General features: G+C 46.9%; 1 non-coding gene across 4 annotated transcripts in view; it reads right to left on the bottom strand.

The window, feature by feature from the left end:
* Window positions 1-12,265, bottom strand: part of LOC106486734 (uncharacterized) — a 74,976-nt gene that overhangs the window by 15,178 nt on the left and 47,533 nt on the right. The window contains exon 3 of one of the 4 annotated variants that reach the window (XR_010886609.1): window positions 5,610-5,635. The exons of 2 other annotated variants lie outside the window; for them this stretch is intronic. This is a non-coding gene — a transcript (uncharacterized protein). Of the gene's footprint in view, window positions 1-5,609; window positions 5,636-7,868; window positions 7,935-12,265 lie in introns of those variants that run through there. One more of the 4 variants, XR_010886612.1, reaches the window with a different exon arrangement.

Raw genomic sequence — 12,265 nt, 5'->3', positions numbered from 1 at the left:
GTCACTCCTACTTGTTGACCTTAGGACCATAATTCAAGGCTGATTTATTTCCATGTAGGCTTTTGCCTGCACTGGCGCAGAGGAGTTCAGGGTGAAGTCTCCCCCTTCAGCCCACTTTCTGCAATGTCAAAAACAAAAAGTATAAGCAGCACGTTTCTGCTGTGCGTGGTTGTGGCAACCAATCCCCCCAGCCTACAGCAGGAGACGGGCTAAGGGGCTCTCAGGTGTTTCTGCATTGGATTCGGTTTCAATTCAGTTTCACTCTGGTGTCCGCACAAAGGGGCCTTGTACCCGAATATTTGCAAACATCAAGCTTGAAAAAAACCTGAGGTTATGACAAAAATATTTACTTAAAGATTAAATACCTTCTGCTCAAATGCAGGAAGATAAGCCATCCTCTTCATATGACTGTTCTTTAGTCAAGCCTCACACTACTGGGAAGCAGCATTCAGCTGATGCCGAGCAAACAAGAAAACTGCTGACAAGCTCTCTGATGAGCCTGGGGGTAGTATAGAGCCATAAAAAACCTTAGAGAATGGGAGCCAGAAGCATATTAGCCTCTTTTGTGTAATTTAGGAGGGCTGATATACAGTCGCCTACAGCACATCTAAACCAGCTTCCAGTGAAGGCATATAAATCATAACATATTTTTGGCTGTTAGAGCGTTGCTTTGCACTTTGAATTTTCAGAAAGCATTTTTAAAGCCACAACATTATCAAAACCAGAGCATTCTCAGTGCTTTGCTCTTACCGACAGTGTTTGCCAGGCGACCGGCAGTGACTGAAAGGTTGGCCCTAAGGGCCAGGCGACGTTTGCACAATCACTGCATGTAGAAAGTTTTGCTTTTTTGTTTTCAGTCTGCCCTGTTTCAAAAATGTAGTGATATTTTCTTCCTCTGGTTAGGAAAACTGCTCTTCTGAGGTGAAAGAAAGAATGGTCTAAATGATACTACTTGGAACTGCCAGCTCTGGGCTGCAAAGCAAGGAGAAGTGTCAGCTACGCACCTGATTAAAATAAAATTGTACATTTCTGTGCTAAATTCCTCGCTGCTCCGTCAACTGGGTATCCCACAGTAGCCAGGTAACTATCCCTCAGAGGTCTTCAGAGCACATTTCTTAGCAGAATTTTTAGCACACTTCAACCCAGCAGAGCTTGAAACACGTCTGACCAGCATTTGCTGTAATCTGGCACAAATACAGAAAAGCTGGTTTTCCAGGTTCGCACACAGGATCTTTAGTGTGAGCTGCTTATGAGAACACTGTCCTTTGTTTTAAAATACAGTTTTTGCTAAGGAATAGCCATATAAAAATGGTACTTCCTTATTCAGTGGATCTGCTCAGCACACACCTGGGTCATATCTGCTCGCTTTACTGCCAAGCGGACAAAGATTTTCTGCCGTTAGTTCTGCAAATGCTGTCTAGTTCTATCGTGACCAGTCTTCACAGCTTTCGGGGTAGCTACTGCAAACTCACCCTTCCTGGCAATGATGTGAGCAGCAAAGCGAGCACAACGTAGCTTCAAAATCCGGAATGCAGTTTATAACAATCACATCTTGAGCCAGTGAATAAATCCAATGGACCAAATCTGAAATGAGAGCTTATAATGTCTTTGCAATTGACGTGAAACTCAAGTACACAATGTTCACTCACTTCTTTCCTTAAGGAGTCATCTGAAAGATGCAAACTTACAAGTAAGCAGTGTTAAGGGATTTCAAGGGACTAAATTTCAATGGGACTAAAAGCAACAAACTCTCTAGACATAATGGTGCCATCAATGAAGCAAGGCAACCATGCCCCGAAAAGCACAGTGCCTAGACGGACTGTTGCTAAAGAAAGTTTGATATTGCAACACAGATTAAGTAACGCATTGACTCGACAGCCATGGGCAATATGTCCAGACACCGGCTAAAGACTTCAAGCAGTGAGAAAAGAGCAGTTTCCACTAACCTAACCCTGAGAATCCTTCAATGACCTTGAATTGAAACAAACATTATCCCGGCTGGTGTTAATATCGCACATGCTGACAGAGAGCTACTTACAGTTATGAGCAAGGAGAAAAGTGATTCAAGACAGAATTAAGCAACACCCATGATCTAGTAATCACCGGGACTCCAAGCACACTGCCCAGCCAAGCTCACGTGGACAGCTCGGGTCTTGAATACTCTTGAATACCCATGTCTGAACATACATAACTTTCTATTTTTTTTTTGCTAACGCAAAAGCAACGTTCCCCCCCGAGTCAGCACTCTGTTGTTAACTGGGCCTCACAAACCCAAAGTGGGAATCTTTGCACAAGGACCTCGGAGCAGGGACCTCATCTATACAGGGAAAATTCAGCCCCCACTGGTACTTCTGAAAAATCACAAACTATAGATCTGCATTAGGCAAGAGCTCAAATTCCTAACCACATGCTTCAGAAGTAATTAACAGCTTAAGGTCTCCTAAAGCCGGACGGGCCGGTATGGTGCTTGCTTGGGAGCTGAACTGCCCTATGATATTATTTACCACCAGCTCCTCACTGCCAAACAGCCTCATTTGCATTTAGGGGACAGTTCCCTGTCATTTCACTATAAATGCGAATGACCTTTTGCGACAGACACATCATGTGAGAGTAACTACTAATGCTTTCTTCATATGTCCATAAAACACACCGGTATGGGAGCAGTCTTGTGACTTTCTCTCCCCAGCTTTCTCTAGTCATCTTGTTTTCATTACCGATGTATCCGCACGGGCAAAAAAAGATGCCCAGGAGAAATGCCCAATAGGCAGCAGAGCCAAGGGCCCCCTCCCTCCCCGCCACCCCCATGAAGTCAGCTGCATGCAAGCAAAAATGAGGAGACTTGTTTCCAGATGCAGATCAGGAGAGAGTTTGATCAGCTTGATGACTACTTTGCACTTGTTCCATCTATCAAAGTAATTACACTAAGAGAAAAGGCCAGTATCTGCATGTGACTGCAGCGTCTGTGTAGCTGTTTTCATGCAAGCCTGGGTCTTTTGGTAATACTGATGACTGCAACATCATGTGAGGATTTGCAACAAGGAGCAACTCCTACATCGGGCCCTGGAATCTGTTGAGCCGAGAGGGAAAGGAAGCAGAAGGTCGTTTTCTTTTGTGTCTCTTACAGGAAGTCAAGTCACATTGGCCTGGCAGCAGTTCAGCACTTAGCTAAGGACTTGGTGCTGGGAGCAGCTCCGAAAGACTCTCAGGCTGGAAATAAAACAGGGAGGCTAAAAAAAGGACCTTACAAACTGTGCAAAGGGTTCTACGAGATGACGCGCGAGCGAGCTGCCGCCAGGTAATGGTCGACCTTTAGCTTGCTGACCGCTTTCCATAGGCTTGGGCTAATAGTTAGAAAATCTTCTAGTACTTTTCTTAACCTTCTAGATTAGAAGAGAAGAAAGAAAAATATAAAAGCTATTCAAACTCCTCTGAATGTTTAGATAGCATTAGGTAACTCGTGTTGCAACAGGTGCCATCCTGCTCTGCCGATGCTGGACACGGCTCAGCGGAGCTGCTTCGGTGCTCTTGAACATCGCCCCCGCTCCCTCACCCGCACCTTGACTTCCCAGGGAAGGTGCAAGTCAACCCCCTCCTACATCCAGATGCGGAGAATTAGCCACGTCATTTTTTGCCACCAGGTTTTATTCATAACTGGACAGCAAACAAAGTTTTGCTGTTGCTTTTACTCCCTATTTCTTAACTTCACAGTCACTCACCAATGCAAAAAAAAAGAGCATTCTTTATGTCCCTGACAGCTAACTTGAAACCAAAAGACGGATGAAGGCAGAAGCTTTTCTGCACAACGGAAATGCAAATACTGACATCTGGAAAAGAGTCAGGACCAACAGCATTTACTCAATCACAAAACTGGAAAAGAAAATGCACCGTCACAGGCTGTATGAGCTGAAACTTAAGGTTATCACAAAAATAAGGGTATTTCTTTCCAGCTATGTATCTAAATAGAAAAATGCAGAGCACTAAAAATGTCTTGAATAACTCGTCAAAATTAGTCTCTAGCCCAGGTGGTCTAATTCAAATTAAACTGCAAACAGATTTTGAGGAAATATATACCATCTAATAAAAAAAATCTCTGCTATGGTGAAAGTCTGATTTGTTTTGAGAAACAGATTTCCATGTACCCTCGGCAAAGCACGGCAAGCCTCCTGTCTTCCCTGGGAACCATTAAGCTCTCCAGAGGAGTGCCAGGTCCTGGGGATGCCAGCGCAGGCACCCGCCGGGGTCCCAGCAACCAGCATGTCGCCCGCCGGGTGAGGAAGGCTCCTCCTCGACCTCACGTCAGCCAGCTATTCTGCGGCCGGCGTCAACCTCGGCGGCGCAGCACGGCTGCGAGCGGAGCGAGACGCGGCGCACTCCTGCAGGGAAGAGACCGGCTCCGGCCGCGGCGGCCATGGCTGCGACCACCCAGGCGGGCGTTCGCTCGGGGCTGATCGCCGTGCGGTCGCTCTGCACGGCTCCCGCGTGCAACTGTGCCTATTCCAGGGCGAGAACGCTTTGCTCCCGTCTGCTTAATCCCCGTTACAGCAGCGTGCATTTGTGGGGGGAAAAGAGATAGTCAAAACATCCTCTTGCAGACAGAGCAAAACCGGATTAAAAATACCCTTCTCTAGCTGTTTTTTTTTTTTTTTTTTTAACTGTTCCCACAGTTTAGGCACTAAGGGCTGATAAAACATTTCCATGCAAAGTTAATCTGCCCTAACCTAAATAACCAGTGAACGATTTACACCAGCCTTGTGCCGAGAGCCGCTAGGAGACCTCACGCAACCAGCTGAGAGCTCGTGGGAACGACGGCTGACAGCAATGGCGACGGGGACGCACGCGGTGGCTGTCAGCCCGGCCTTTCCACCCAGATCAGCGATACGATGCCTGACTGCAGCTGGGTTTAGTTAAAACCAGTAAGGCATTTCTGTTCCCGAGCAAGACCGTCTCCCTGGGGGCGTTATCCTGGCACAGCCACTGCCCTGCCAGCGCACACGCTCCTCCAGCGGGAACGACTTGCAGAGCAGACGAGACCTCGGGCTTCGCCTGCCCACCCTGAAATCTGCCAGGCGATTACATCCCACTCCCTTTAACTCTAAAGAAAATTCATGGACCAGGAATAAGCAGAAGGGCTTTTAGATTTGTTCCAAAAAAAAACATATGCTGAAAAGATTAAAAGAGGCACCAAATTTAGATCCTGCTTTGCCTAGCAAGTGAAGAGTTTGAGTGAACATAATTATCCCAAGGAAAAGAAAAAGAAAAATTAAGTCTTCATTATTTGTGGTGCAATCGTTCCAAGCCGAAGCAAAATCTCATGCAGTGGCCTGACCCCAAGTTTAGAGCATCGTCACCTCGATCTAGTTCACAGCGCTGAAGTCCTGCATCAGGATCAACTCTCTTAGTTTCAAAACAGACTCTTCAAATTGGTATGGCTGGTACGCACTTAATGCAAAGCTCAGTTCAACTCGAGAGGGCTTAAGACTAAAAGAACCCAACTGACCAAAACCAGTTCTTATGGGATAACTATGGCAAGAAGGGAAAACTTAATGCAATATTAGTTACTGACTTTTGCAAGAAAAGAAAGGCCTCGAATGGCCACAACGCATACATACCGTTTTCCACTAGGCCTGGAATACTCCTGGGAAAACAGAAGAAAGAATAAGCGTAAATATTCAACACAAAGTGATAGAAAAGTCATATTTAACGCATACGCAGCCTCCTCACAGCGAGGAAATCGGGAATTCTCCCTCCCAGCTGCAGTGCTGGGCACCGGAGAGGGCCACATCCCGCGGCGGCCGCCCTCCCCGCGCCGCTTGGACCGGCAGGAGCCGCCGGCTGCCCGGCAGGAGCCGCCCTGCGCGGGGAAGCGGGTGCCCTGGCCCAGCCCCAGGCTCACCCAAACCTGGGCGCAGAAGCCCGAAGGGGAGAGCCCCGGCCTGAGATTTGGGATGACGGAAGCGACAACAAACGCCGAAGGCAGCAATGAGCCGTCCCAGGACGGGAAAGGGTTCGGGCGGCGAGCAGATCCCATGCCTGCGGCGCTCCGCGCTGGCGGGCAGGGGAGCGAGGATAAGGGGGGGCGAGCGGCGTGGCGCGGCCCGCAGCGCTGGGCATTTCTCCCATAGCCGGCACTTCATAAATATCTTGCCTCAGTTAATAAAAACATATAAAGGGAGAAAGAATGAATCGAGCTTATTTATCCCCAAGAGCGGACACGGGCCTAAGCTCCCTCGCAGGCCTTCGCCTCGTTCAGGCGCTCCGGGCAGCATCGCGCTACATCTTCCAAGCACGAAAGCTTCTCACTCGTCTCTGACCGTCAGCAACTCGCCCTTCGCACTCCTCAGCACGCCGCCTGTGCCCATAGAGCTCATATCATGCTCATATCCTAACGGCATCTGTTTATGAGCTGCGGTTCTAAATGCCCAAACAAAGAGCCTAAAGCTGGAGGAAAACTGGAAAACTGTAACCGCTGCAGAAGCGAGGTAACCCAAACTGGAACAAGTGACAGACACCGCAGGCAGGAACCAACGTGATTTTCTGGCTGCCTGTTTTATTACGCTGAGCAGTAGGGGACAGGCAACAGGAAATTCATATCCCATGATAAGCTCATTTACAGAGGGATTAGTGGAATTTTACCAGTTTACTAAGTCATTTACACAAATACAGTAAAAACCATGCTGCTATTACTTGTCAAACATCACGCTGCTAGTCGGCTAAGGCACAATAACTGCAGTTGAAAACTCCAGGCTTTAACTGTAGATGTTTTATACGATTTGGCTGTTAAATCACAGTTGCAGAAACCCTTTTAGCACACTGTTGCAACTCATCATTAAAAAAGAAAGAAAGAAAGAAAAGTTCATGCTACCTACTGAAAACCAAAGCAAAGCACATCCTTGCATATAGTCGGCATCCCCTAGTGAAAGAGGCAGTGAATCCTGATCTATTTAGGAGAGCCTGATTCCTGGTCATGCTGCTACTTCTTGTCTGCTAACCCTAACTGGAAAATATTAGATCGCATAAATGACAAAAGTAACCACTGAATTAATTTTCAAGTGTTGTGGAAAAACTTCTACTGACCTTTCAGATTTGGAAAAAAAAAAAGTTTTACTTTTAAAATGACTCAGAATCCAAGTCCAGTCTAGCTGTGGGCTCTTAAATTCCCATTCCTGCAATTTAAGGCTCATTGCACTTGATAGAAAGTAGAAGACTGACATCTCTGTCCTGATAGGAAAAGATCTGCCACCAGCATAGCTGTGCTGACACTGATAAACTACAGATGACCAATTTTATCTATTAAAATACTGTTTCTTGGTGACCAAGCCTAGATAGAGATCTCACCCTAGATGCACATCCTATAGCATGCCTAGCACTGTAATGCATAAAGGCATAAGCACAGTTGTTAACCACTGGCTAATTCATTTCTTCATTCAGCAGAAGTCACCAATGCATTTTAAAAAGCTACAGATTGCACACGTACACCATTAGTGCAATGCACCGTCTGCTTCTACAGCTGATTGTGTCCCATCTTTCTTGCCATTACAAGAATGTTTAGTCCAGTATTTCTTGCTCAGGAGCTTTACATTACTTTGAAAAAAATACACTCTTGCTTATTTTATTTTTCATCTTAAAAACCACTATATAAGGTTGAAAGCAATACAGTCAATCAGCTTAACAGCCTCTAGACTCAAGTCCCAAAGAGCACAAGTTAGACACCAGGTTACGTGTTCAACCCGTGGCTTGCTGAGAGCTAGACGATGCACACGATAAGGAAAATACACTATACAATGTAGAAAGAAAAACACAAAACCAGCCAATTAAATGCAAGTTTTATTTCTTTATGGTTTAGTTGCAAGTCTTGTTTGCAACACAGCTATCAGGGCGGGTCAGCTTCTGCTAGTAACACCAGACCAAGTCTCTAGAGGACTATTATGAAGCTTCTGAAAGAAAGGGGTGAAATAAAACAAAAACATTTGTAAAACGTAATGGGATTTTTTCCACCACCACTGGAGAATGTTTTTCAGGCATTTAGCCAGCACCACTTCAAAGAGTAGAAAAGCATGTGGTTTTTTTACACAGCTTTGTACTTTAATATCAAACAAGAAAAAGACGGGCTCAATGAGGCAGCCCGGCAACCGTCACTTTGATGCAGGAGAAAGTACGTCAATTGGCTGCATCACTGCAGAGGCTCCGGGGTCGGGGAACCCTCCTACTGCATCTCCCTCCCACGCAGCCAGCGCTGTTCCCGTCCTCGGCTCGGCTCAGCTGCCTCCGTGAGAGAGGGAGGAGGGAGATAAAAAACACCAAGACATCGCTTCTCACTCGAGCAAAAGGACAAAGCTGAGTCACCCGCTAACACACACCCACCCGGCTTTTGCAAGGTGCAGAGGTACCGCCGCGAAGGTTGGCACCATCGCAGAGCCCGGGAAGCAGGCAAGGAGGAGCAGGCTCCGGAGCCGCTCCGCATCCTGCCTCCAGACACAGAGGCAGGAGGGGACAGAGGATGGCGACGGAATAAGGGACACGGAAGGAAATGCAGAAACAAGCTTCTCTACGCAGCAGAGCCCTGCTGCAGCACATGAGGGCTGGAAATGGGCATCAGCTGATCTGCTTCTCATTTCTCTCTAGAGAAAGGTGGTCCTGGTACACTGCTGCCTTCGGTCTCGCCCAGGCGGCTATCGTAAAACCAGAGCAAACCTGGCAAAGCAGAGCAGCACGTTTACAGCAACAGCGTTTGTGCTGCAACACCAGCCTTTTATGCAATTTCATTTTAATACAGGACCATTAACGACATGTTATAGGCTTGTTTTGCAACTGGCTCCTGACTGTCTGCAGAACTTAATTTAGACATATGAAAAAGACAGGTCTTAACTAAACAAGAAGTGCAATTTCTAGCAGTCCTGTTTTGCTAAGAAAGCTAATTGTCAATTCCTAAAATTCCAACTAGTTAAAAACTGGACTTTAGTCTCACTTCTCTATTTAACCCATTCAAGCCTGGCACTAATCTAGCTATATTCAAAAGGGCACTGATCTGAAGTTGACTGCATGGTCAGTCCAGCAGAATCATTTTTAATGGTCTTTTCAATTAAGAGAAATTACTTCTTCAGTCTGACTTCTGCTCTTTTCCGAGCAGGTTTAACTCAATGCTACAGGCCACCATGAGACACATTTGCACAGACGCAGCAGTAAGCTTTTCTAAGCATGGACTGACAGCTACTTTCTTAGCGCCTGGTACAAGGTTTTGCTGTGAAAGAGGCAAAAGACTGCTCCCCTGCCCCCCCACCTGATTTCAGCATTGAACCAATTGACCAAAGCCGTAGCTGAGTTAAGTACATACCGTAGGACTTTTAATTCTAAACCTACAAAGTATTTTAAAAGCTTCTTTTAAGTGGGGAGACGGTTTTGAGCAGGATTCATTCTAGCCACTATAAAACATTGCTTCACTCTTTGAGGACTTCAGTATTCTGGAAACTGCCAAAGATACAGCGATGACTGTTGGTTGCAAGCTGTAACAGAAAGCCTCAGATGACAAACGTGACCCTTGGAGCACCTTCCGCTGCTGCTGCAGTCAACACAGAAAGGCAGAACGAACTTTGAAATTCAAAACCTTTAAGTTCATCCATTGGTTTTCAAGCAGTTACAAAGAATAAAGTTAAAAACAGGGGGAGGAAGCTTAAGGAGGAAGAGAAAGTTCATTTTACACTGCACTTACTCATTTTATAAGAATTCTGATTACACAAATCTTTTACCAGGTAAGAACAGAACTGTTCATTAGAGGGGGGCAACTTTTGGTGAAATTTCCATATTACTCAGATAAATGTCTTACACAAACTGTCTTCTCGACAGAGCTGAAGCTTACTGCATTAGTTCTTAGTGACAGAAAAGGCAGGAGGATATTTCAGCAATAGTGTGGGTAAAAAGGAGGAGCTATGATCTAATTTAGCAGCTGAAGTAAGACCTGCAATTTGACGAGCAGGTACTTGCGATGGAGGAAAGGTAAAGCGACCGCTCCAGACAGCTAATTGGGTGACAGTAGGAGATGCCTGAAGAAGAAAAGGTAAAAGCAACTGCAGAATACGAGGATAAGAAACCGGGTGGATTAGTCACTGGGGAGGAAAAACGCACCAAGTAAACACGGCGCGCGCATTCATTCATGCCCTCCTCCGAGGACGGCAGGATTCTGCAGGCGTTACACGTGGAGCAGCTCAACGTCAAGTGTTAAACGAGGTAAATCTAGATCCCGCAGGGAGGATACAACTGCTCTGACAACAGGCAGCACAAAGCAAGTAAATCCCACGGCCTGGAGTTGGAAACATGAGAGCAAACGACCAGGTCACTAGAAAGTCATTTCAACACCATCATGGAAGACAGCAATGGGCTTTCTGCAAGCTGCTTGGGAGGCTTTCGATCTGGGGCAATGGCTAAATTCATGTAAAGGAAATACTGGTTTGTTTTTATTTATTAAACTGGAAGGAAATGCTACCATAAATAGAAGCTACAGGAATCAGTACTGATGACATCCGTGCTGACCTCACTCATCCTCATGAGATGTAAACATTGCATTTCGCTGCTGACTGATGGACAAGACAAGCCCTGAGACTCTGTCTGAGTTGCAGGGGAAGGAAAGCGCTTTTTTTCACAACCAGAATAGGAAAAGACTTCAACAAATTTCTGAGAAGGAAAAAAAAAAAATAGTTCTCCTAGAAAAGCCTGTTTTTAAAGACCGTTTCGATCCCAAGCTGCTTTGAAATCTGCCATTCACCTCCCAAAGGTACGCGTGGTCCCAGCGCAGGGAGCGTGACAGCTACGGCAGCCCTGCGCCTCGGGGCGCCGGCGAGAGCAGCCCTGCGCCTCTGCCGGCCTTCGGCAGCCCGCTGCGGCCCGCCGCTGCCGCCGATAACCGCCGTCCCGCGCACCAGCTCCCGGCTTCTGCTGCGGGGGACGGGGCGACAGCTTGGAGCAGGCCACCGCCAAGAGCAATAGCTTCACCTGAAGACCCTAAGGAGTGCCTACAGCAAGGGTTAACCCGAGCACATCTGTGGCTAAAGCACTCTTTTTTTTTTTTTAAGCAAAACTGTTTGAATAACATGAAGTGGTCTAGCAGTAAAATCCACAACTCCTTCTAGCCTGAATGTCCAAAGTTTGCGTGTTTACCAGCCACGGCGCAGAACTGGCAATTTTAAGCAAGTCTGACAGCAGCAAGTTTGCTGCTTGCAAACAACCCTCAGCTTGTGCTCAGAACATTGTGCATATTCATTTGCAGATTTTTAAAAAAAGCAACTAATTACACATGCCCGCGCAGTCCAAGTACCGTAAAAACGAGTCCAGCTGCGGCACGACCAAGCCGGGCACGGGAGAACAAAGGCAAGAACTGTAGGACAAGAGGGAGAGCTGCGAGGGGACGACGAAAGCAGGGAATACTCATTAAACTACTCAGAGAATCATGACACATCTCATGATGCCACCCACACGGGAGAAATGCAAAGCAAAACGAACTATTAATGAAGAAAAGAACAGCTGATACTACGGTGACCTGACCACAACCTGCAGGGGACACGGAGAAGCTGAGCGACGCTCAACGATGCCACCCGCTAGCGGCAGCGGCGTCAACCCCTCCGCCTCGCGCAGAAGCGCTTTAATTCCCAAGCTCAGAGTCCCTTGTGTTCAGAGCCGGCGCCGTATCCAAAACAGGCTCGCCTGTAAACTCAGCTTGCTCTGCAGATTACTCTACAGGCAGCCCTGGGAGAACGCACACGCGCGTGTGCACACACACACCCCCCTTTGAAGATAAACACGGTTTATACCCCGTGAATCAGCGCAAAGCAGCTCAGCTCCTGAGCGCTAGCGTGGAACGGAGTCTAACTCCCAAAATGTCGGAGTAGGAGTCTGAAGCTCATCAGAGCCTGCTCAGGCGCTGACGGATGACGGATGTGGAGTGGGGTGGTGTGCCTGGCAGAGCGAAGTAAGGCCTTTCTCAGATTTAGGGACTGACGGACTGTTCTGCTATTGTGTCTTTTAAACGCGCTTTGTTAAAAATAAAGAGGTTTATTTTGATACAACATACGGCACATTGCATCATGTGGAGTCTGCAGCTCCACAGATGGTAACACAGACCCTTCCCTTGCACATTATTTGCTACCATGTTAGATTCATTTTAAAGAGGTTCCTATTTAATCCCTGAAGTTTTCCAGGGGCTGTTTGAGGCAAGAGAAGCGCAAATGAGAAGCTGAAGATCAGCACCCCATTAACTAATATTTTAAAGGAGCTAACA

Source organism: Apteryx mantelli, chromosome 30, assembly GCF_036417845.1.
Source record: "Apteryx mantelli isolate bAptMan1 chromosome 30, bAptMan1.hap1, whole genome shotgun sequence".
Lineage (NCBI taxonomy): Eukaryota > Metazoa > Chordata > Aves > Apterygiformes > Apterygidae > Apteryx > Apteryx mantelli.
Note: the sequence above shows the minus strand (reverse complement) of the source record. Positions and strands in the feature narration are given on the sequence as shown.